At 41.7% G+C, this 21,593-nt stretch overlaps 1 protein-coding gene and 1 long non-coding RNA gene across 16 annotated transcripts in view; one reads left to right on the top strand and one right to left on the bottom strand.

Moving 5' to 3' along the window:
- Positions 1 to 21,593, top strand: part of CADPS (calcium dependent secretion activator) — a 481,138-nt gene that overhangs the window by 181,008 nt on the left and 278,537 nt on the right. The window lies entirely within an intron of this gene.
- On the bottom strand, positions 10,961 to 15,030 carry LOC122214522. Its single transcript, XR_006199928.1, has 3 exons — positions 14,806 to 15,030; positions 12,912 to 12,971; positions 10,961 to 11,495 (listed from the first exon to the last, which is right to left on the bottom strand). It is a non-coding gene; the product is annotated as an uncharacterized LOC122214522 (long non-coding RNA).

The raw sequence follows: 21,593 nt of genomic DNA, 5'->3' as shown, positions 1-21,593 counted from the left end.
CTTCATCAAATATGTGTTGAGAGTCTTCCCTGTGCCAAGCATGATGCCAAGTGCTGGGGATAACACTGATGAGAATAACACATCTGTCCCTGTCCTTATAGAGTGTAGCTTGAGCCTAGGGTGAGAAACAGATAGTAAAAAACTAAAACAAGTGAATACGCAAAAGTATCCTGGCTTATCAGGATGCCCAGGGGGAGACAAGCAGATTGATGAGATGAAGAACAATGGGGCCGGAGGTAACAAGCACTAGTTTAGATAAAGTGATCAGGAGGACCTCTTGATCTGAGGAGGTGAATTTAAACTGGGATCTGAATGATACGGAGGAACCAGTATGGAAACATAAAGGGGCTGAGTATCTCTGACAGAAAAAAGAGGAAGTGTAGGACTACAGGATGGGTAAACACTTGATATTTCAGAAATGGGGCAAAAAATATTCGGTGAGGGGGGAGGAGCCATTAGACAAGTTAGTAGAGATCAGACCATCTATGAGAGGCTATGATTATTCTAGAAACAAGTGAGAAGAGACATTGATGTGTCCTAATCTGAGTATGACATGATGACCTTTACATTATAAACATTGTGTACATTACATCAACTCTCCCTAAATTAATTAACAAATTCAATATACTCTTAATAAAATCACCAACAGATTTTGTATGTAAAAAGGAAGAAAGCTTCCTTGCAACTGTATGTGGAGACTGTAGTACAGGGGCCAAGACTCAAAGCTGGGAGACCAAGTAGAACGCTAATAGACAGTCCTGGCGAGCGATCATGGTGGTGTGGAACAAGATGGCAGCCTTAGGAATTAAAAAGCATGGCAGCCTTATTCATCTTGTAACTGAAAGTTTGTGCCCTTTCAGCAGCCTCTCCTTATTTCCATATCCCCCGCCCCTAGTAAGGATCCAGTGTATCACATGGTGACTATAGTTGATAATACTGCATTGTATGGGTGAAATTTGCTAAGAGAGTAGAACTTGGGTGGTCTCATGAAAACAAACAAAACAAATGTAAATATGTGAGGTGATGGCTGCGTTAATTAACTCAGTGGTGGGGTTCCTATTACAATGTATGTGTAGATCAAATCATCACATCGTACACTTGAAATGCATTACAATTTTGTCAATTATACCTCAGTTTAAAAAAAAAAGAGGGGCGCCTGGTTGGCTCAGTTGGTTGAGCGTCTGACTTTGGCTCAGGTCATGATCTCATGGCTCGTCAGTTCAAGCCCCCCATTGGGCTCTGTGCTGACAGCTCAGAGCCTGGAGTCTGCTTCGGATTCTGTGTCTCTATCTCTCTCTACCCCTCCCCTGCTGGCACTCTGTCTCTCTCGTCTCTCAAAAATAAATGAACATTAAAAAAATTTTTTTAAATAAAAAGAAAAGAATGACATCCTTACACAATCAGGTTCATGTTTACAATAGGCCAACAGGATGTGGGCCTACTGGTTCCGACTCATTTTCATAAGACTAGAACAAAATGTGGGTTTTATTTCCTGAGCCAACAAATAGGTTTATCTCCTGAGCCAACTCTGATCACATTGTAGCTGTGGTCAGCAATTTCGTGGCTCGATGAGAAAGAGGGCAGAGATGAATTAGTGATGTCTGTTATGATGCAGAAGAAAAATGTGGTAGTAAGTGTGCCAGGTATTTGTCTTCTCGGGATCAGATGGTTCCTTTCTGCCTAGTGGTTCCTATGCTTTGTTGAACATAAGAATTTTCTTTGAAGTCAGGCAAAAGTGCAGGAACCCTTTGCCTTAGAAGTTCTGATCCGAAGATTTGGGATGAGTTCTGAGCATCTATATTTCTTCTCAAACTCTCAGATAATTCTGATACATAGTAGAGTTTGGCAAGCTAGTCTAATATGCCATCATCCATATTCTAAAAGGCGTGGCCTTGGCAGGTTTTATAAAGACAGTGGGGTTAAGAATTTCAGATGATGGATACTACGTGACAATGTTTATATTAAAAAAAAATCCATGTGCATCTGGACTTAGATATACATTTCAAAAGAGAAGACCACATTGTCAAAAGGATCATGCTTTCTATTCATTTGCTATCTTAACCCAAGGACTTCCATTAGAGGAAATACCATTACTGGCTGCTTTGGGAAGAATCACTTTTGAGGTGTGTTTTACTCTGTGTGCAGGTGGTTATGCATTTGAGAAATTCTGTAACAAGGCAGGTGGGATTCTCTGTCTCTTGCTCTCACTCTTGCTTTCTCTCTGACTCGTGCAGTAGTCCAGTCTGTGGATTTCGATTTCCAGCCTGCAGCCCGAAGGTCCAGGGCCCAGCGAGGTTGATAGGTACCAACCAGAATGTGGTGGGTAGAAGTTGGCTCACTGCAATGCTACAGTGAACAGAGAGACAGCTCAGATGCTTCTTTTAATATATACAAAGATGAGAATGGCCTCTGGAGCTGCTGCATTTTTTTGCCGAGTCAGGCACTGACATCCCCTGTGGCCTTAGAAAGTTATTTAGTGACTGAGTTTCAGTCTCCTGGTCCATAAAGAAAGGCACCTGCTTGTCACCTTGGGGGAGCGTTATGAGGAAGAAGATGTAAAGTTCTGCATGACTGCCATGATGGCAGTGAGGTCCTAAGGCTGTATATGGCCACTCCTCCACGGCATGACACCTACTGTGTGCCAGGTTCCGTTCCAAGCGCTGGTGTTATAGCAGTGAAGAAGAGACGCTGGTCCTGCTCCCACAATGCCAGAGGAGAGCGTCTCACAGAGGATTTCTGATGGCAGCTACTGGTAATGGTATGTTTCTAGTTCATGTTTATAGTTAATCATGCAAATCTCCAGGTCGCTCATCTGGAGCTACGGCATCTTATCGTTGGTAAAATTCACCAATAGGGTCTCCTTAAACAGATATTAGCCATGAGAATACTTGGGTAGCAAGCAACTTAAACTGGTCCCAGCTAACTGAAACAGCAGCATTTCGTTTTAGGGCACGGCTGAGTTCCCACCTCAGCAATGACAAGAACAGGACACCTCTGAGGGTAACAGCAGCAGGTGCAGTTGGGCAGTGTCTTCAAGGTGCTGCCATCTGAATGACACAACTCCAGCTTCATTCTGCCCCTTGCTCACCTCTGCTTATGATGAAGGTTCTCAGGGGAGAGTCTGCTTGGCTTTATAGCACCTTATGCCCATGTTTTGGCCCGCACAGGAGAATGGGGACAATGGGTGGGAAGGCCATACCTTGTTTGAGACTGCTGTTCCACCAGAACAAGATGAAATTAGGGTGTGGTAGTTCACTAAAGGAAATGTAGTGCACTATTTCCAGAGGAGAGGATACCACTGTAGGACAAGCAAGAAATAACAGCTTTCCACCCTACACATTATCTTCTGTATCATGCAGAAATGTGAACGTGGTTTGAGAGGCTCACATGGTTGATGCGAAAACGACAGGATGGATTTATAAAACAAAAGCCAAACATCCACTCACAGTCCCAAACAAATTTTCTCATTTTAAAAAAATGGATGTTTGTATGCCTGATTTCCGAGCGTCACTGATGGCCACGAGAAGGACTGGTCACTCCCTGTAATAATGTTCTAGTAAATGTCCTGGATGCTTTAAAACAACTCTTTCTGATCCTTTAGCTTCTGTACTCTCTACTTCTTATCCTCTGATACTCATAAACTCTGGTGAGTAAGCCTTTATGTAAGTCATTTAATAGATTATTAAACATAACCTTCCTCCACTCTCTCCTCTACCCCTCTGGTTCTGGCGTCACCTTCGTGGAGTCCTCCCGTTCACTGGTCCCACCTCAGGGAAAAGTACTGACACCACAGGTCATACCCTTCCATCTCAAACTTCTCTGCTTCCTGCCATTTCTCATGCTTTGCTCTCTTGATTTTACTCCTTTTGGCTGGCTACTCCCTCTCTGACTCCTTGGTGGCATCCTCACGACTCTTTGCCACAGACTGAATGTTTGTGTCCTCCCTGCCAAAGTTCATGTGCTGAAACCCAGTCCCCAAAGCAATGACACTTGGAGTCAGGCCCTTTGGGGTTAGGTCGTGAGGGCGTAGCCCTCATGAATGGGATTAGTGGCCTCATAAAGGAGACCCGAGAGAGCTCCCTTGTCCTTTCTGACATGTAAGGACACAGCGAGAAGATGGTCATCTGTGAACTAGGAAGTGGACCCTCACAGACATAAAATCAAAAGTTGGTGCCTCCACTAACTGAGCCACCCAGCCTCCCTCCAGCTTTCTGATTTCTAAAGTTATATATTAAGGAAGCTAAAAATAAGAACCACAAAATACCATCCCTTTAACCCCTACCTCTCGGTTACTGTCCAATCCATGTGCTCCTAGCCTGCTTCAAACCCTCGTGATGTTGAGCTTCTGGTGCTATCGACAACTGCTAATTCGCTTCTTTGTCTTTGAGCACTCTTTGTTTTCCATCTTGTGTGGTTTCTCATGCCCAAATTAATATACTTTTGATCACGTCACTGCCTACCCCAAAAATCTTTTAAATTCTTCCCCAATTTAAAGCAGGGGTCATTATCTCAAGTGCTGACAGTCAATGGAAACGAGTGGAATGAGTTTGGTGTAAGAAAATTCAAATTTATTGTTTACGATCCTCAGTGTAAGAACAAATACAACCTACTCTAAGAACAGTACAACCTTGCATTTTATCGGAGATTATGATTCTCTACCATAAGAAAAATTCAACAATAAATCACAACTTCCATTTTCCCTCGGTGTGTTGGGAACTCAAATAGGGAATGGTGAGGACTTTGGCCAACTGGAGAATGAATGCCTCCTTAATGAGGATAGCTGCTAATTAGCACCAGCTCCAGCAGGATCATAGGCCCATTGCCGACAGATCTTTCAGATTTTTAGAAGAAGCTAAAAGTCAATTTAGATGTGTGTGTGTGTGTGTGTGTGTGTGTGTGTGTGTGTGTATTGCTCGAGACAATCAAAGCCCATCTTTACTCTAAACTTGGCAAACAAAAAACCTGTTTGGGACTCCAGTCTAAGGAAGAATCAGTACTCTTTCCAGCTAAAATATGTTATTCTTCTCTACCGGTCTTTCCCTATGGTCAAACCAACCTAGTTGTCATCCTTCTAAACTTTGCTGTGAGCTTTGTTTATACTGTTTCCTCCACCTAGAATGCCATCTTATTTCATCTCCCATTGCCACTCTTTGAAATCTTACCCACCCCGCCCACCTTAGGAGCTACCTCTTTCTAGAAGCTTTTCCTGTTACTAGAAGGGAAATGTAGGGGCGCCTGGGTGGCTCAGTCGGTTGAGCAGCCAGCTCGATTTTGTCTCAGGTCACGATCTCACGGTTGTGAGACTGAACCTTGTGTTGGGCTCCAGGCTGGATGTGAAGCCTGCTCGGGATTCTATCTCTCCTTCCCTCTCTCTCTCTGCCCCTCTCCTTCTCTCTCTCTCTCTCTCTCTCTCTCTCTCATTCAAAATAAATAAAACTTAAAAAAAAAAAAAAAGGAAATGTATTTCCTGGGAAAGACGACCTGCAAAGCTATTAGCACATCTGCCTGAAGTGATTCACCAACCGGAAGCCAAATCTAAGGCTTTGAAAGATTACGATTAGGGTCTGATAAATTTTGGCGACTTAGCAGAAAGAAATTCTATAATGTCAAGTACACTCATGTCCAAAGGATTATGCAAATACGTCATCCAAATACAAATTAATATGTTGTGTTTTGTTTAATGCCCTACATTCCCTCTCCTGAGGATGATGGAGAATCGACCATATTTTTTTACAAAGCAATGATTCAGTTATCACTCAGGGAGTCCTAGGGCAATGACATTCAAGTGAAGGTCTTGGCTAATACCCAATCTGTATTTCTGGGCATCAATTTTCTTCTCCTTCCATACTTCTACAGCAGTTAGAGGTCATCACCTCAAGATGACATTCTATTCTCTTGGCATTATGTCTTAATTATGTTTACGTTATGATTTTAAAGTTCATCATATACAGTCTCTTTAGGTTCACATTTCCTATTATAGAGAAACTGTTTATAAGCCCCCTAAGGTAATGGTAGAAAAAAATGGAATAGAGGAATGCTATCTTTTTTTTTTCTTTTCAACTCAGGTGCAACATGGAAAAATTAATTGCACTGCTTTGCTTAGAGAAAATATGGCTTAGAGAAAAATCAAACGTCAGCCATTCCTTATTCAAGAAGTATTCATTGTTAGAACTAGGAAATTTTTCTACAAATAAATATCACTAAAACTCTTGAAAGCTGTCAGATCACAGCCTAGTAACAAAGAAAGTGAAAAAAAAATTATTTGTCACACTGTCATTCACATTCTAGAATAATAACATTCTGGGGCTCATTTAGAGAAAATTGCTCACACTGTCAACTTCATTTCTCTTCCCATACCACCTCTCGCTGCTCACACGGACACTTTGGGGACAGTGGATTACCGTATCTCCAGCTCCTTCTGATGACAGACATCAAGGACTGATGGACTTTGTTGGGTTGATCACGAGATCGGAGAGCAAGATAACACGAAGCCCAGGCATGGCGAGTTCTAAAATGTCAGCCTGAGAAAAACCTTTCCAAACCTGAAACCTTCCTTACAACTTAGATGGCAAGAGATGGTAACAAACTAGGACAAGATGTTTACAGATGGTGAGACCAAGAACAAAATGAGACTTGGCTGGGTGGGAGCTTAGAAGAGTTGCCAGCCAGTGGAGAAAACAGAGCACTGTATGTGGGAGGCACAGCCTAGAAGTTAGGCCTGAATCTGCCTCCACCTTCCTGTCTGCATTGGCACGCAGTGGACACAACATAAATATTGGACAATCTGAACAGGAATAATAACACAGAAACATCTCCTGCGTTCTGATGACTTCCAGTCGTTTCCTTAACCTCTACAGTGCAATTAGGGAGAGACTGATACATGTACCCGTTTTAGAGATGAGGCACTGAAGACCACAAAATTCAGTTCTCCTTGGTTCTCAGATTTGCCCCCAGGGGACATTTGTGACTATCTAGAGATGTTTTGGTGATCACAGTGGGGGGAAGGGTACCAGTGGCTTCCATTGGGTAGAAGCCAGGCGTGCTGCGAAATACCCTGCCATGAATAAGTCAGACCCCACAATAGAGAACTATCCACTCCAAAATGTTAGTGGTGCTGCAATTGAGAAACCCTGATGAACTGATGGAAATTTTTGTTAAATCCTGATATCTACTCCCAAGCATATTCTAACCACAGTGCTTGAGCCCCTCACCAATGCAATGACATACCTGACATAGCATGTCACTAAACAGCTGTTGAATGAGTTCATGACAGGGTTAGAGGAATTATTTGCTTTGGGAGTTTTTCTTTGCCTTTCTGGGTCTCCATTTCCTCAGCTGTAAAATGGGTATGAATTATTTCAGTGCTTCCCAGCCCTACCATTTCCACCTACTGCACAGTTGTGCAGTTCAGGTGAGATCATGTCCTTGAAAGTTCTTTGTAAGTGGTAAAAAAACAAAAAACCAAAAAACTAATAATAAGGGATTTTGCCATAGACATGTTAAGGTGGAAGCAAAAAGCAATGTGAAAGGTGACCAGGAAGCATCAATAAAAACCCTTCGTGCACATGTTGAACTGGAAGGACAAGATTTGAAAATGCACAATGGATAATAGCAACAGAAAGATGTAGTCATGATACATGCTCCCGAACATTGAAAATGCTCAAGCCAATCCATCCTGGCCCTAAATTCCTGGTCCCCTAGGGTCTTACAGTCCTCCCTTTCTGATTATTTACCTTCTTGTCATTTAATTAAAAACGAGAAGAAATTCCTTTAGTTGGCAACAGTTAAGTGCTTTTCCTTAGAATTTATTAACAGTCTCCCAATAAAATGCCCCTGGCTATTAATAGAAATGATTTCTCCTCGATTGAGATGGCACTTTGCAGTATTTCCTGCCCTATTTGGGACTTTTTCACAGATTCCCCGAGGAGGTCAGTGTGAATTTCAAAACCGATAAACTGATACTGAGGGCAGTGAGTGGGGAATTTTAGCCATTTTAAATTGTTCACTGACATCAGCCCTTTAGAAAAACAAGAACAGATGGGAGAGCCTCCCGCCCCCATTTTAGTCCCCCCTCAACCCTAATCTACACAAACAGGACTGCTGATCCCTCTTCTCTGCCATAAATAAAGCTCCTCATGCTGTTTGGAGCTCCAAGCCTTTGACCATAAAGGAAGAAACCCATTCCTGATGGCGGTTCCCAGGCTGTGGTGACAGCTGCTACAGTTTTGCTGCTTGGTGGCTGCCTGCAGCCATCACCGTTATCACAGTTGTGTCCCCCAAGAGCTAACAGGAGGCCAGCATCTCCTGGGCACCTCTGTAGGGAGAGGAGTGTGAGACCACAGGGGATGTGTAGTGATCGCAAATTCGCTAGTCCCTGATGGCTTAGAATCCATCCCTGCCTAGTTACCCAGTGCATCCTAGGACACTCCCTAAGTGAAAAGTAATTATCAAATTGCATAAGATTAAATCAATGGTTATTTTGAAATACACATAAAATACCAAGTTGGACCTCACTTACTATGAGCCACCGATACTAGATAGGCAAAGGTGACTTTACAAAATATACTCCATAAACAGGACATTCACGAAAGCAAACACAAAAGATGTTTTTTGGTAAACCCTCAAGCATACACCATGATGGCACCTGGGCCTTCATTTGCCTCTTCTTGTCTGCAGATGAATCACTTTTTTTCTTACATTATGACTTGTAATATACATTAACTCCAATTGCAAAAAAAGAAAAAAACCCACAACAGCTTCAGAAATTGAAGAGAAATATCTATCAGGTTCACAGTTAATACGTAAATGTATTTACGTTGTTTGGAACCAAAGACACTTTCCTGCTCACAGATGTCGGCTGATCCACTGACTTCCTCCCCAACCTGAGTTTCTGAAATAACTTGGAATAAATGTTCTTGGTTTTTTTTTTTGTTTTTTTTTTTGTTTTTTTTTTTTGCCATTGTTTCCATGCCATAAGAAGGCACAGGTATATTATGCTTCTGAAATGTTATATAGAGAAAAGTAAAAATGCTCTTCTCTTTGCCAGAAATAGATAGGGGTTTCTTTTTTTATTCATTGGAATGCAGTTAATTTAGTCTCTTAGCATCATTGTTTATTTGTAGTTTTCTCCTGACTGTCACTTCCTAGCTAAATGAACGGGTCATTTCACATACTAACCCCTAAACTGAAATGTTAGGTTTAGACTAGTTCGAAGCCCCCCTTCTCTTCTATATGTTAACATTATCACTACTTTGACTATGGTATGTTTATACTTCATCAGACATGTGCCAGGTGTGTGTGTGTGTGTGTGTGTGTGTGTGTGTGTGTCTGTGTGTGTGTGTGTGTGTTGGGAGGTTAACTTTAATACCTGTGAGATTTGGTTAGCTCTGTTCTGCTCTGTGACCACATCATGCCTTGGTGGCCAGTGTCCATGCTATTGATTATAAAAACTGGCCAAAGGACGTAATCATGAAGGCAAAACATGTCCATTTCTTTACTTATACACATTTATAGCTCATTTTACTAACTTTTTTTAAATGTTTATTTATTTTTGAGACAGAGACACAGAGCATGAGCAGGGGAGGGACAGAGAGAGAGAGAGGGAGACACAGAATCTGCAGCGGGCTCCAGGCTCTGAGCTGTCAGCACAGAGCCCAAGGTGGGGCTCGAACTCACAAACCGTGAGATCATGACCTGAGCCGAAGTCAGACGCTCAACCGACTGAGCCACCCAGGCGCCCCCGTAGTTCATTTTTAAATAAGGAACGGGATTAAATAACATGTCTGTTGCAAAATAACATGTTGAAGAATCAGAAAACTACATGGAAGAAAACAACCTACCCCTGTTTCATTTATCTTTGAGTGTATAACAAACTAATCCCCCAAAAGAAGAACGATTTTATGATCTGTTATGATTTCACGTGTTGGCAGGGATTAGACGGGTGCTTCTTCTCTCTGTGCGGTATCAGCTGGTTTGTGGTCATCTGTACATCCACCAAGCTGGAACATGGAACGTGGCTCACTCAGGCAGCTTACACTTAATGCTGACGGTCTCCACTGGGTGCCCCAGTTCTCTCTACGGCCTCTGCATGTGTATTGGGCTCTACGTAGCACAGCACTGGGCACCAAGAGCCAGGAAACAGAAGCTTCTAGTCCATGCCTTGCATGGACTCAGACGCACCAGAGTGTAACTGAGCTACATCCTGATAGCCAAGGCCAGTCACAGAGCCAGCCCAAATTCCAAGAGAGAGGAAATAGATTGCACTTGCTATATCAGGAGGGGCACATGAATAGAGGGAGGAGGGGCTTGTTAGAGAACGTATTTGGAGACTCTACTACGGTTAACATTTTGACATCTGTATTCCCACTACTTCTCTGACTTTTGCATGCACATGGATATATATCAGTGTCAAAAGAGGTTTTGGGGGTGCCTGGGTGGCTCAGTTGAGCGTCCGACTCGATTCCGACTTAGGTCATGATCTCAGGGTCATGGGATTGAGCATCACGTAGGGCTACACATTCAGTGTGGAGCCTGCTTAAATTTCTCTCTCTCTCCCTCTGCCCCTCTCCACCACTCATGCTCTCTCTCTAAAAGAAAAAAAAAAGATTTTGTTACTGCCACGCAGTTGTTTTAGCAACAGACTCCTCTCTTCAAATGAAATATTTCACGGATTAAAGTCTAAAGCCGCTCCGTCTGAGGTGAGGGTGGAAAATCTGGAGCCTTCTGTGGGCCTCTGTGCAGCCCTCCTCCTACAAGACCTGCAGGGGACCCCAGGACTCAGTAGAACAGTTTGAAAACCAATGAATGGGGATAAAACACACACAATAATGAGAAGCCCAACTCAAGTCTCTGACTCCAGTCAGAATTCTTAACTATGCTCTGCTCACCTCAAAGCCAGTTTTCATGTCCAGGTTATCTGCTATGAATCTCCAGTTAAAAATGAAACGAAGACAACTGATAGTTGATTGGAGAAGCCAAGGGACAGGTTAACTATTTTATTCCTTGAGATTCTTTAGAACGTCCTCTCGTACCAAGCCAGTTCCCTAAAAGGCTACCCACTTGGGAGTTCACCCTAGGTTTTTTGGAAGCCTTCACAGAACTTTCCTTCATACCCTTGGCTTTCATTGAGAGTGGATATAAGAAATGGTCTTATGAAGAATGTCCCTGCATTGTGAAACCACGCGCTCTGATGCCGACCCTAATGGCGTTCAGCGTGTCCTTTGCAGATTGTCCAGTGACACGCTCCTCCCAGAGCTCAGAACGAGCAGTGTTGTAATTTGATTATAAAAACAAAGTCATCCGTCACTTTCTTCATTTCGCCTTTCACGATTAGGAATTCAGAGTGCTATTTTGTGCTCAATTTCAATACGTTTCCTTAGCCTCGGCTTTTGAGTGAAGTTATCATTGCCAGTTTTTCAGCCAATTCTTGTCCTTTTTAGCCTTGTTTATAGAGGTTTATTGCATCCACACCTTATTGGAAGCCACCCAGTTCTTTTCTGCAAGCAAAGTGTATTATGAATTATAAGTAAAAGAATAGGTGAATCACCTACCATCTTTAATTGGTAGCAGAATCCTCAACTGTGTACGGGCTTATGCCCTACTCTGGCTGTAAACTACTGAGTTCAGGAACAAAGTCTTCGCCTTCTGTTTCTCTTGCCACGTGCTGCAGCATCTTATCCTCAAAAAAGACAGGTCTGTTTGTTTGTTTGTGTTTACAATTTCACTTACATCCAGCTGGAAGAGAGAATTTTCTCCCAGCATCTCTCTCAGAAAGGTTAGGACCTCTCTTACCCAGAAACCCTTTAGAGAATGTCATCTTGCGTCTAACTGGTGCGTATATGTTATGAAAGATATCCTGTCCATTATACGGTCACTATGGCCAGGTACGTGGGACCTGCTAAATGGCTTAAGCCAGGGAGGACCCTCACCTGGAGGTGAGACTAGGGTCACCTTTCCCCAAAGTGCATGGGTCGCTGAGGGAAATGGTAAGCATGGAATGAACTTTAGTGTTCTTACAAAGGAGAATGAAGGAAAGGCATTTGGTTGAATCTTGGCTATGTCCTTTACTGGGCAAGTCACTTAACCTTCCTAATCATTAGTGCTCTCATTTGAATTGAGGTTAAAAGTCCTTTTCCCCAGCAGCAATGAGAACATCTAATGCCCATAAATTGGTTTCTAATACAATTCTCCCGTAAAAGTAACCAGGGCTCCTTGGAGAAATGACTAATTCTAGAGGTAGAGTAGACCTTCTACAAGATGAACCTGGAGCATTATATAGTGCCCAAAACTAAGAAATCGCTTTAAAAAGAAAACCCACAAAATAATGGATGTATGTAAAAAGTACACAGGAGCCAACAAAAAGAACTCCTGAAGGTCTAATCTGTAGCAATTAGAGCAACATATTAAATACCACGTTGGGCTATTATAATGTGAAGTATAAAATAAATATCCTTAAGTCCATATGGCAATAAATAAATGACTAAATAAATAAAGGAGAAGAGACAAATGGGAGACAACTCTCCCATGCAGAAAAATTCCAAATAACTCTGTAGATACTACTCAAGGAGTACTATCAAAAAATTTGGCTATACTTAGTGACTTGCTTCCCAAAAAAGCAGTATGAAGAGGAGAGGTCTAGTGGAAATAACTTTATAGTGGAGAAACCTGGAAAACATTATGTTAGCCAGGTGACCGAGGTGGATATCCATGATAAGTTCTGTTGATAGTTTGTACCCTCAATAAATGTCGAGAATGACTGTTCACTTATGTGCTGTTCATCCTCAGAAACCATCAGAAAATTCCCAAATTGAGGGACATTCTAAAGAATAGCTGGCCACTACTCCTCAATGCTGTACAGATGATCAAAGAAAATCAAAGATGACCAAAAACAAGGAACGCCCCAAAAAACTCACACGGCCCAAAGGAGTCCGGAACATAAAGGCAAAATGTAATGCAGTATCCTTGATGGGATCCTGGAAACAGAAAACAGTAACATTAGGGGAAAAACTAAGAAAGTCCACATAAATTGTGGAGGTTAATTAATAATAATGTATCAATATTGGTTCATTAGTTTTGACAAATACACCATGGTAATGCAAGATATTAACAACAGGGGGATCTGGGTGTGGAATATACAGGAACCCTCTGTGCTCTCTTTGCAACTTTTCTGTAAATCTAAACTATTCTAAAATTAAAAGTTTATTTAAATATGAAAAAGTCCTTTCTGGGGCACCTGGGTGGCTCAGTTGGTTAAGTGTCCAACTCTTGGTCTCGGCTTAGGTCATGATTTCACATTTTGTGAGATCAAGTTGTGCGTTGGGCTCTGTGCTGACAGCCCAGAGCCTGCTTGGGATTCTCTCCCTCTCTCTCTCTCTCTCTCTCTCTCTCTCTGAAAATAAATAAATAAACTTAAAAAGAAAAGTCCTTCTTTATGGGATTGTAAACACAATTAAAGAAGTTTAGGGACACTTGAAAGCACCGAACCCAATGTAGGCACTTGGTATTTATTTAGGAGACTTGGCTACCATCAGCACCATTTGCCCTTAACCCTTCCAATCCACTCTCCATATAAGCCATATGAAATGCTAATTTGAGTTTCTCATCCCTCCTTGCCGTATTTCTCACCCTACCTTCCAGCTTTAAAACTTCTAGTGCTTTCCTACTGCTTCTAGGATAAAGAGGAATAACCTGCCATAATCCACAAGACCCCATTCACAGTCTTCCCATGACCCCGTGCATGGCTTGACCTCTGTATCTCTCCCCAGCTTTATTTTAACTCCCCTCCTCACTGTGTACTCTAGCTACATGTGAATCTGCTTCCCAGTTCTCTTCTGCCACAGGCCCTTTGCATATACTATGCCTGTCTGAAATGTGTTTTTCCACTCTGCCTAGTTTGATCTTTGCTTAACCTTTTGTTCTCAATTCAAGAGCCCCTAGATCAAATTTCTTTCATATAATCTTGTTCTCATCCTTCAGAGCAATAATCCACTTGCAAGTTCATATTAATGTGCGTAATTAATGTCTGCATCCCTCATTAGGTCATCCATTTCACAAAAGAATGGCCAGTTAGTTCATTTATGTTTATCATTGTGTGCCTAGCTCCTACCACATTGCCTGGTACAACCTATATTCAATAAATACTTATGGAAAGAAGGGAAAGAGGAAGGAAGGAAAGAATGAACTGCCTCTATTACAATCCCTTTTAGAAACCTTTTTTTCCCAGAGGTCCAGAGTTCTTAAATAAGAATTGCGAAATATTAAACTGGCTTTCTGACCTCTCAGCTTCCAATTCTGTTGAACAGCAAAGTGAGGGAGGGGATAAAAATGGACTAGTTTGAAAATCCTATGATTCACTGGACACTAACAGTTTTCAGAGATGATTTCTGAAGCACTAACATTCAGAGTGGGGGAAGAGCGCTTCCAGAGGAGTACATGGGCAGTCACGAACAAGTAACATCCCCAGTGCTCGGGGCTTCCTTGCAAGGATTCCCACATAAGCTCCTTTAGGATATAAGTGTCGCACATAACTGAGACTGAGTGGGTCTGTTCCGGCATTTTCTGGTCATTTAGTGATTCACCAGTTTCCTAGGGGTATAGGTTTCCTATGCTAAAGTAGAATAAACAGCAGGGGGAAAAAAAAAAAAAAGCTCCTGCACTTATCTTTAACGTCAAAAAAAAAAAAAAAAAAAAAGCAAGCTGAATTCTTTCCTTGATTCCAGAAATACTTTTATTGTGGCATCAAGGCACAGCCACAAAATCTGTGGACTGTGAAATAGGATTTCAATTATTGAAGAAGGAAGCCTCTACCTTTCAGAATTGCCTTCATCCCTTGTGCTGCCAGAAATAGCTCACTAGCGTTTCTTCCGATTATCTTCTTACTGTCTTTGAATCCATTAGTTAATAAGGCAGCCCTGCAATGAATACTTTTTAATTCCTCTCCAGGTGCCAACATAGTGTGTCTCTTTCGATATGATTTTCCCCCAGCTAAGTTCCCTCTGGAGAACAAAAGGTCTACAGTGTCATTCTTTCCTCTTTTCATCCACAGGCAGCATCCCTTTGTGCCCCCCTACCTATTACATCAGTCAGCCTGGAACAGAATTTAGAACAGAGCAGAGGAATTTTTGCTGGTCATGTAGACATATTGAAGTCATTGATTCAGCGATTAAAGAACCGCCGTTCTTCAAAACAAGATTTTATAGTAGGGACTCTCAGGGTCAACCCTGAACAAGAAGAATCCAGTCTAGGTTTTTGTTCTTGTGGATTTGTCAAACAACAAAAACTGTGCCCACAATTTCTTACTTTCTTTAAGGTTTTATGGGAGATCAGGAGAGGAACCGGTTCCTGCCCTCAAACGTTTCTAGTCTGGTAGGAGCATTTGATATATGTCCTAATAATAATAATAATAATAATAATAATAATAATAATAATACCAAGTTCATAGTGGTAAATGCCATGAGAAAGGGCCACCAGGAATGCTATGTACAGAAGGCTCATTCCCTTCTTTCTTTCCACGAGAATTTAAGCACCAAACAGACCAGGCTCTATGCTCTTCTCTCAGATTATCATCTGGAGCAAAAACCATGGGACTTACAATATAATGGAGAAACAGACATCACTCAGCAATCACACCAGTGCATGTACAATTGTAGACTAACCTGAATTCTGTGCTGGCAAGCGCATGGTTTTATGAGAGCCTTTGAGAAAGAAGTCTGGAAGACAGGACGTAGTGGGAGTCCTGCCCAACAGAGGAAAGATGGCAGGGACTGACTTTGAGTCGAGTGTGGTGGGAACATTCTAGACGGGGCACATCTGAAATGGGTTCTGGGTCCTAGTCATACAGAGGGGTCTTCTCATGAGAGAGACCTTCTTCAGCTTCTTATCTTTCAGTCACATGTCCTTTCCCATCCCTAGGGCTCCACTCCAGAGCCTCCTATTGTGCAGGTTCCCTGGACCAGCATCCACCCACCATGATGAAGTTCCAACAGGATGCCTGTAGCTCAGCTACCTTTCTCAGTGTGCACTTGGCCCATGAAAAACCAGGCATCTTTGCCACAGCAAATAGTGGTAGTACAAATAGGCTGTGGGTGCTCCCCCTATCGTGCTGTCTTCCTCCATTTCTCTTTGTGTTTTAGATCTGCTCAACTAAATGAAGCCAACCAGTTGGCTGCAGAGCAAACATCCCACAGGAAAAATGGGATGCTCACTTTCCTGTAGGTGTCCCAGTCTCTCTGTTACTTTTTATTTATTTAATTTTTAGAGAGAGAGGGTGCGTGTGTGGAAGGGCAGAGGGAGAAGGAGAGAGAATCTTAAGCAGACTCCATGCCCCCAGCACAGAGCCCGATGCAGGGCTGAGTCTCATGACCATGAGATCATGACCTGGGCCGAAATCAAGAGTCAGACACTTAACTGACTGAGCCACCCAGGCGCCCCTCTCTGTTATTTTCTTGAAGGAGGAGCAGTGGGTAGCCCTAAAGGGATAATAAAGAAAAGTCTTGGCCATCGCCACTTGCTAAGGAACCCGGATGGTTCTCTTTCTTTCTATCAGTTCCTCTCCTTTCCTTTCCTGGTCTTCTGCTTTTATAGCCATGGGGCAAGGCTGATGGGGAGGGTCAATGAGATGATGATTAGACCCAGCAGGTCAATCTGAGCTGACAGAGCTGGACAGCTCTCAGTAAACCCCAGAGGGTATGTATGTTACCCTATAGTTTGTGTCTCCAATTCCTGAACAGCAGGAAGAATCCCATTTGACAGCTTGTTGCAGATGGTTCCTTGGGTCAGTGTGTTTCTCCCTTGCAGCTTTGTTCATACAGAAATCATATGTAAAATATGCATACATTTATGCTTAAAAATTTCTTTAACAAGGGAAGAATGATATGAACCTGGGCCCGAGAAATCTCAACTTCACGCTCGCTGTGCAGCTTATTAGGGAAGAGAAACTAGCTTAAGACGTTCTTGGTTAAAATGAATTCACTGCAAAAGCTCTTTCTTTTCTATAAGGTAAGCGTGGTTTCTCATTCCAGTGAAAGAATCCCCGGAAACACAGATGTTAGAATAGAGCATTAATTTTTTTTTCTTCCTTATGAAATAGTGACATTGGGAAACCTACGAAGATTAGTGTAGATGGAATTTAGTGAGGAAGGAGGGCAACGACTTTTCCCTGATTGGAAACAGAGTGGGACTGTTGTGCTTTCATCTGTAGGTGGATTAGTTGAAGGCATCAAAAGATCACCTACCTAGACATCCTCCTCCTTACCCTCCTGCTCTCCCACCCCCTTCCCTCCATTTTCTACCTCTGTGTTCCGATTTGGTCCTGGGAGGCACCTCTGGGTTTTAAATCAAGGATTGTTGGTTCTATGTTTGCCTCAGTCTTAGCTAACTCTGAGTGACAGGTTGGGGACCTGGTTTGTGAGTATCTTCCAGTCAGGACACACCTGGGAGAATGTTAGAGAAGATGGGAGCATCCGGGGACGCTGTCGTAGCTTCCTCCGGAGCTAGCAACAGGAGCACGCCAGGCACACAGTGGGGCTGCTACACTCCGAATGCTCCCGCCAAGCTTCCCGCGGTCCTGTGTCTTACACATCTCAGTGAAATAACCTCTAACGCGGGGTTCCACAAATACCCGTCCAGATGATTTTCTGCAAACCTGGCACCTTCTTGAGCACATTTTCTAACCACGGCATGAATGGCCAAAATTCCCATTCTTACTGCTTTCTTTCCTCAAATTATTTCAGATCTCAGCCCAGCTGGTAATATTGGGATGTGTCTAACAGCTAGAGGATTAACATGATGACGTTAACCTTCCATGTCAGTTTAGCAGCACAGCATCTCTTTGCCTCCTTTATCAAATGTTGTCAGGGCAAACACCTTGCTCGCCTGAGGTCAAATGTCTTCGGCAGAATTTATCAACCTCAGCACTATTGACATTGGGGCTGTATAACTCCGGTTGTGGGGTCTGTCCTGGGCATCGGACTATGTTTCTCAGCGTCCCTGGCTTCTTACCCACTCGATGCTATTAGCACTCTCTCCTTCAATTGTGACAACCAAAAATGTCTCTAGACTTTATCAAAAGTTCCCTGGGTGGGGGTGGGGTGGGGGTGGGGTGGTGGGCAACAGAACTTCCCCCCCCTCCACCTGGCTAAGAACCCCTGGCCTATAGAGATCATAGAATTTGTCAGAAAAATCCCAATCTGGGTCTCTAGGGAATCTAACCATTTTCTTTCCAGGAGACTTTTGTTGAGGGGAGATCTGATACCTTCTTCCTATAAATTATGACGGCTAATATCACAGTTTATGTTGAAGATCGTCTCCTGAATTTCTGCAGTCCTGCTTTCCTGATAAGAAAGTAAAGGTTGCCGTGAAATGAATCATTCCAGAGCAGTTTGCAGGAGGAAGTATAGCTCCAATCCTTGGCTGTTCCCCAGTGCTGGCCAGTATAAATTGCCAGTGCTTGTTGACTTAGAGATTAATTATGAATGATAGGGAAGCTTATGAATTTTTCAGAATTTTTTCCTCGCTGGGTGAAGCAGTCTGACTTCCTATCAGGAGTGTAGGATCCGCTCCAACTGTCCTACATCAAAGCCACAGGCTGTCACCCGGGGCGTTATCTTGTTCCATGCAGGCTGGCTGCATATGTTGACTCCAAATTTTTTAATCAGCCATTTCCAACTCAACTGCACATGTCAAACTGTAGAGACAGACTCCATTAAACATCGTCTGAAACCAGCAGGGACCTTGTGGCATCATGATTTGATATCTCTATGGCAGAATTTTACAATAAGAAATTACAGGAGTACACATTTTGCTGAAATGTCAGCAAAATGCCTACAGGGCTTAAAAGGGGGTAAAACGCCATCATCAACAACAATAATAATCTCCGTACAGTCCTTTCAACTATTTAAAGGATATTCATAACTATCTGGGTATCTCATTTACTCCAAACCCTATAGTTTTAGATCATTCCCTTATTTTTATCAAATATAATGAATAGGTAGCTGATCCAATCATCTCTTAATCAATGGAGTTCCTAATGATAACCATGATTATGATAAAAAACATAAGGGATGATTTTTTAATTTTAGAAAGCCCATAGATCAGCTTAGAATATTGAGAGTTCCCTGTTACATGGAAGATAAAATATTTATGGGCAATCGCTCAATAAATATATTTTGAACACCCGTTTTATGTCAGGCACTAGCTGAGCTATTAACCTAAAAATCATTTGGGTTTTACTTCATGTTAAAACCATTGCTCAAAAATGTATTTTTCCACTCTCTTGCTTTAGAATACAACAAACGTCTTGTTGAAAGGCATCATTTTACAAATCAATTCTGTGTCTAGGAATGCTAACATAAAAAGCAGGGTATTGACCTGATACATATATTTAGTATTGCTTTTTTAAAAATCCAATCCCTGGGGCGCCTGGGTGGCTTGGTCGGTTGAGCATCCGATTTCGGCTCAGGGAATGATCTTGCAGTCCGTGAGTTCAAGGCCTGCGTTGGGCTCTGTGCTGACCGCTCTCTCTCTACCCCTCCCCTGCTTGTGCTCTGTCTCTCTCGCTCTCAAAAATACATAATCATTAAAAAAAAACTTTTTTAAACGCAATCCTGTTGTGAATTTACTTGTGAAAGTAAGTTTTTTTGGGTTTTTTTTGGTTTTTTTTTTAAGGTGGTTAATTGAGGCTCCTGGCTAAATTTTTGTTCCCTTTGAGATTTTACAGTAATTTATGAGATGGGGTGAAATTTACTACAACTGCTACAAAGTTTTGTTTCTCTAAAATTCCCTATAAAGCATTTCCTTTTCTAAGAAAATTCCACCCAAGTGCTTTTGCCCATATGAAAGGGCAACATTAGTAAATGAACTATATAATCTTAAAAACAGTTTCACAGGGGATTAGTCTTGTGACTGAATTGCAAATAAAATTTCCAGGAACAAGAAATCATCTGTCTTGATGGTGGCCCACCATTCAAAGTGTTTCTTAGCCTGGACAATTGTAAACAGTCAGAAATAAATTAGATCGTGAGAGCCTAGGGCCATCATGATTTGAACCTTCTCTGGTGCCAAAATTGGTTATTTCTGCCAATATTCTTTTTAATTTTATTCTTTTTAATTTATAATGCTTAAAATAGTCTTTATTTGCAGTTTTTCTCTCAGAGGAGAGTACTTTTTTTTTTTTTTTTTAATTCCTTCCTCTCAGCCACAGCCATATTTGCCTTTAACAATGAAAATTTAATTATGTCAAACCATGTTCGCTTGTGTTAATTTGCATTGATGTAGAATTGTCCACACAGGTCAGGTAAACTAAAGTATCGAGCAGTCTCCCTATACTCAAAATAGATTTTCTGTTAGAATATAAGACTTACTCTTTTTTACCCAGAATCCAAAGTGGTTTTCTGTGGAAGAGGCGGTAATGCTAACAAGATATTCTCTGTGTTCCCTTACATGTTCTTGCTTCTCTTACAGTTAAGGGAAGGACATGTGACTAATTCCAGCAAACAGGCCATGATGTCCATGCTCTGTGTGCTCCTGTCACAGTGAGCCTGGAAGCCACATGTTGAGATGGCAAAGTCACAAGATGGTGGTGTTTCCATCTGCCTGGGCTCCTGAGTGACTATGTGTAAGAGAGTCCCTCAGAGTCCACATTGGACATGTGGGGTAAACAAGAAATAAACCACTGTCATCTTAAGCCACTGAGATTTCAGGGTTAATTTGTTATTAATTAATAAATAATACAATTAGTATATATAATTATATATGAGTATATTATATAATATCATATATTATAATATAGGAATAAATTAGGCTCTGGATGAATTTGTTCCTCTTTTTGAATTTACTTTTTCAGTATTATATTTTCAGTGTAACACGTGATTATCCTTGCTTGTGATTAACATGGGATTACTGACCCCAACTTCATCAAAAAATAAAAACTCTTCTACTTCTAAATTCCCCCAACCACTTCCAACTTATTGAATATGACAAGAGTAGGCATATATATGCTCCCACAAAGAGATTAAGAGTTGTCACATATATTAGAATAGATATTCTAATGGCTGTGCTCATCTGTAGCGGATGATTTATTGCAAGCAGAAAGCATTTAATAAATGCTGACATGTAATTTGGTGTTTTTAAATCATTTCATTTCTCCCATCTTTTGGAAAATTGGAGATCTCACTCTTTTTTTTTTCTTTTTTTAGTTTTTTTAATTTTTTTAATTTATTTTTTTAATTTACATCCAAGTTAGTTGGCATATAGTGCAACAGTGATTTCAGGAGTAGATTCCTTAATGCTCCTTACCCATTTAGCCCATCCCCCCTCCCACAACCCCTCCAGTAACCCTCTGTTTGCTCTCCATATTTGTCTCTTCTGTTTTGTCCCCCTCCCTGTTGTTATATTATTTTTGCTTCCCTTCCCTTATGTTCATCTGTTTTGTCTCTTTAAGTCCTCATGTGAGTGAAGTCATATGATATTTGTCTTTCTCTGACTAATTTCGCTTAGCATAATACCCTCCAGTTCCATCCATGTAGTTGCAAATGGCAAGATTTCATTCTTTTTGATTTCCAAGTTAATACTCCTTTGTAAATATATACAACATCTTC

Source organism: Panthera leo, chromosome A2 (genome assembly GCF_018350215.1).
Source record: "Panthera leo isolate Ple1 chromosome A2, P.leo_Ple1_pat1.1, whole genome shotgun sequence".
Classification (NCBI taxonomy): domain Eukaryota; kingdom Metazoa; phylum Chordata; class Mammalia; order Carnivora; family Felidae; genus Panthera; species Panthera leo.
This window is presented reverse-complemented; position numbering and strand designations above follow the sequence as displayed.